The sequence below is a fragment of the Clupea harengus genome, chromosome 14, assembly GCF_900700415.2.
Source record: "Clupea harengus chromosome 14, Ch_v2.0.2, whole genome shotgun sequence".
Lineage (NCBI taxonomy): Eukaryota > Metazoa > Chordata > Actinopteri > Clupeiformes > Clupeidae > Clupea > Clupea harengus.
In genome coordinates this window covers 4,232,895-4,237,894 of record NC_045165.1, presented here as the reverse complement: position 1 = coordinate 4,237,894, position 5,000 = coordinate 4,232,895, and the positions used below count along the sequence as shown (strand labels likewise).

The 5,000-nt window shown below is 41.1% G+C and overlaps 1 protein-coding gene across 3 annotated transcripts in view; it reads right to left on the bottom strand.

The window, feature by feature from the left end:
- The window catches only part of rab3gap2 (RAB3 GTPase activating protein subunit 2 (non-catalytic)), a 24,743-nt gene that overhangs the window by 4,333 nt on the left and 15,410 nt on the right, over positions 1 to 5,000 (bottom strand). The gene's annotated exons all lie outside the window — the stretch shown is intronic.

The following is a 5,000-nucleotide window of genomic DNA, read 5'->3' as shown; positions in this document are numbered from 1 at the left end:
AGAAGAAGAAGAAGAAGAAGAAGAAGAAGAAGAAGAAGAAGAAGAAAACAGTCTGGTCAAAAATCAACCGAATGTTCAATAAATGGAGCGATCTAAAAAACTATGTTGTTATGTTAAGGTGTTATGACGGAAGCATTGGGAGACCTTCAGTAACCAAGACTTGTTTATGTTCGCATATATCACGGCTAGGTGTGGAACCTGCTATTGCTGTGTATGACAATGTAATCAGATGAGAGATTTAACATGCATTTAACAGATGTGTGTACCATGTGTGCACTGGTATATGTGCTTTATATAGCATAGTTTACCCACCTCCATAAGAATCTGTGCACTGGTATATGTGCTTTATATAGCATAGTTTACCCACCTCCATAAGAATCTGTGCACTGGTATATGTGCTTTATATAGCATAGTTTACCCACCTCCATAAGAATCTGTGCACTGGTATATGTGCTTTATATAGCATAGTTTACCCACCTCCATAAGAATCTGTTGTAAGATTCATGATCAAGCAGCTGCTGTGACCACCAAAAGTTGGCCAGCAGAATATCCCAAATGGTTATCTTATCATGGTCACAAAGGAAAGGTCCCAACACTGGATTTGCACAGACACCTGGGGTCAGGAAGCAAACTGAGGTGTGAGTGACTGCAATTAATCATAGTATGGGAATGGGGGGAAGCCATTGAGAACCATCTCAGTCAGAGAAACCAGATTATCATACAGAACAACAAAAGATTGCCAGACCTGTTTGCATTACAAGCCTAGCTCATTTATATTAGAAGCCTAGGAGGTGTCTTAGAACAGTATATATGGCTAGAATTAGAAATGCTTGTTGTTCAGACCTACACCGCTGAATCCGGAGTATGTTCTACGTGCTTCGTTACTGCACTTTACTGGAATAAAGATTGCTGCATCAGAAACAAAGAAACTTCCTTCATTTCTTACAATTGGCGAGCCACCCATCTTGCAATTTCCACACAAAAAAAAAGAAGAGGGGAATTGGTAAGTATTCTACTATTCTTTTGTTTCAGGAAATGTGCACGTTTAAAACAACCTAGAAAGGAGGTTTAAGGATAGAGATAATCTGTTTCATGTCTTTGTTCCATTAATAAGCAGGAGGTGTTGTGGGTTAGCTCTGTGCAATTTTTCTAAAGATTCTAAAGTAACTGAATCAGCCCGAAGTAGTGTGGTAGTAGAATTGTATCAGAATATGTTTCTAAAGTAACTGAAACAAAGAGGCCCAGACTGTGAAAAGTTTCTAAAGTAACTGAAACAAGTAGATGAAAACCGAAGTAGTGTGATTAAGGCCCAAAGTACTGTGGCCCAAGGAAATTTCCAAATTTCCTGGAAGAACACTAAGTTGTGCCCGACGGACAGTGGCATAATTAACCGGTGTATTGGTGAGTGTGACAAAGAAGTGTAGCCAGCCCGACGAATTGTGGCATAAATTGACTGGATAATAGCCAGTAGTTGAACATGAAGCATTATAGACATACATTCAGATTTAACGACACAAATCCATAAGCTTGTGATAGGATCCGACGTAACGGGAAAGATGAATAATTTGAATTTAAATTGTGGACGCGGTTGACTGTTGAAAGAGGCTATTTCATTGTTTAGGACAGATACTGCATAGCCTAGCCAGTAAGTGACATACGTAGCATAATATCAAGACTGACTGATATAAAAGGAGCTTGTTTTTTATTTATTTATTTTTTTTTAACTTAAGAATGGAAGATATTATTGTTCAATACATCTCCAAACATGGTTCGCATGGAATGTTTGACGGAATAGAGAACACAGAGGATAAGCCCTACGAGTGGGCAGGGTCCCGGTTCGAAAATTATTCCAAGATACCAAAACACAAAAAAGGGAAAGTTGCAAATGCCCTTCAAGGACTTCTTGCCACATACAAAGTGACCAAGAAAAGATTAGATGAGGTAGAAGCAGAGAGAGGCCTACTGAAAGAAGAGAATAATTCACTCTTATCACGACTTAATGACGGGGCAGCACACATAGAAAATCTTCAGATTACTGAAACGCTTTTGAAAATGGAAAATGTGCAGTTGCAGAAAGAAATGGGAATTCTCAAGGCTAATAACAACTTGTTGAAATCAACAGTGGAAGTGTTGTCAGGTGAGTTAGATAAGGTGATACATAGGGTTAGCCAGTTCTCCAATTGCACATCTGATATTAGCAGCAGCAACGCCGGCAATGAGGAATGTTGGAAGAAACATTCAGATTCATGGGATAGTCAGTGCCAATATTCAGGTGTCAATGTTAAGTACCCAATAGCACCAATTCACTCCACCATTGTGCGAAATGGAGCAAGTGGAGAGGAGGTTATGTCACACACTATCAAATGCCTTACCCCCTCAGAGTTAGAAGTAGTGGTAAAGAGTGTGGGAAAATTTGAACCTGGGAGACAGGATCCTGTAGAATTTCTCTCCAGTCTGGAGACCTGCGTGAACATTTACAGATTGACAGATTTTGATGCTTGTGTTGTGTTGAGCCTGTGCCTTCCGTCTACATTATCTAGAGCCTTGACAGACAAAGTAAAGAATAGGATGGGAAATAATCAGGACCGAAAAAAAGCACTACTGGAGGTCTTGGGGATTGCATCTGTCAATCAAGAAAAATTAGCAGAAGTGTCAATGAGACAAGGGGAACATCCAGCAGCTTTTGCAGATAGGTTACTGGAAGCTTTCACGACATACAGTGGGTACCCTGACATCATGACAGAGGATATTAACTATAAATTTGCTTTGATCAACAAAAGTGATCCCCAGACCCGCTCTGCCATAGAAATGTTTGTGACTCATCTCTCAGGCTTTGACGAAATTATTGCTAAAATGACACAATTTTACAATAATCAAGCCACTTCTAAGAAATCACACCCTATTGCAGCTATAGTAGTAAGCTTTCCCAACAGAACAGGAGACAAAGAGGGCCAGAATCCTCCAGTTCTTCTAATTGGCAACACAGAGGTAACAGCTTCAGGAGAAGCAATCCAGTGGGTGTTATCATATGCTATACATGTGGAGAAGATGGGCACATTGCGAGACACTGCCCAGGTAGTGGGGGAAGGTATGAATACTTTGTTTGCTATGCATGTGGAGAAGAGGGTCACATCGCAAGACATTGCCAAGACAGAGGGGGAAGACATCAAGGCATTGTCTGTCATTCATGTGGTAAAGAGGGACACATAGCGAGGAACTGCAAAGACAACAGATCAGAAAAGCAGAACTCTGTTTGTTTTTCTTGTGGAAAGAGGGGACACAAAGCCAGAAGGTGTAACTCTCCAAAGACAAAAAGAAAAAGCTATCAAGTGCTGCTTCAGAAAATACATAGTCTACAGACTCAATTGACATTGCCTCAAGACAAAAGACCCAAAGAGGAAACTATTAACACCTGGCCGGACAAATCACTGCTTGGAGAGAATGACTGTAGCTCAGACACAAGCAGCCAATACATTGGAATTCCAAATGATGTTGATAGTAGCACACATTGAACATGTGTGCTCTATAAAAAAGGGGGGAGTGTATATTTGGAAACCTGTTTTAAGGTTGTGTCTTGTTTATGTTTGTGTTGTCGATGCATGTTGGATATGTGGAAATTCTTGTGGGGAAAGGGGGGGCAATATTATTTTTTGTATATACAATTTCAGACACCAGATAACCAACCCAATGGAAAGGGGTACCACTTGTGGCAATGGAACCTGTGGGACCAGAGTCCACTTGGGAGACCAGAGGGAGATGTGGACAAGGGCCACCACAAAGCAGAACAGGGACCAACAAGAAAATCCAGACGGCGACCACACAACAGAATTCTACAGACTAGGAATCCAAAGAACCTGAGACCATACATGGATCTGAGATCCACAAGCCCAGATTCACCTTAAGAGATTGACTTATAGAACTAAATAGACCACAAACGATGAAGACCATAACGAAAACAACCCAATGAACAACAAAAGATCTTGAAACTTTTCAGAGCTTCATCTGCTGAAAGGTGAAAGGCAGAAAGACACACTCAATAGAGTGCATGGACAAGAAAGACAAAGAGAGAATCAGGGAGCGTCTTCTCTGAAATTTTAGAAAGCGATTTCACCAGAGACCAATATGCATATCCACAACTGGTGTGCATATCCTTACCCGAACGAACACACAAAACACGAACACGAACACAAACACACACAACACACACACACACACGGAGAGATGAAAAGAAGATGCATGCTATGATGTTTGATAACAATTTGGCCCATTTACATTTATATTTACTTGTGTTTTGGATGTCAGATGCCCTTATGTTTTGCTCAATTATCTCAGACTGTCTCCTTGGCTGTGGTGGTTCTCAAATGCTTCTCCAAACCTGATAAAAGATTTTTATATCATAGTTTCAAATTACAGAATGACCCCCTGATAAGTTACCTATTGAGACTGGGAGATGACCAGTGTACGCGAGGGTGATGAATCCAATGACGGGTAAGACTCCCTAATGGCCACAGAGGGAGCAACCTAAAGCAGGACATCACCGCCACTGGCACCTCTATGAAGGTGTGACTCTGAGAAAGAAAGTTTATGTGATGCTATGTATGGCTTCATAGCATCAAAGGGTGGACTGTAAGATTCATGATCAAGCAGCTGCTGTGACCACCAAAAGTTGGCCAGCAGAATATCCCAAATGGTTATCTTATCATGGTCACAAAGGAAAGGTCCCAACACTGGATTTGCACAGACACCTGGGGTCAGGAAGCAAACTGAGGTGTGAGTGACTGCAATTAATCATAGTATGGGAATGGGGGGAAGCCATTGAGAACCATCTCAGTCAGAGAAACCAGATTATCATACAGAACAACAAAAGATTGCCAGACCTGTTTGCATTACAAGCCTAGCTCATTTATATTAGAAGCCTAGGAGGTGTCTTAGAACAGTATATATGGCTAGAATTAGAAATGCTTGTTGTTCAGACCTACACCGCTGAATCCGGAGTATGT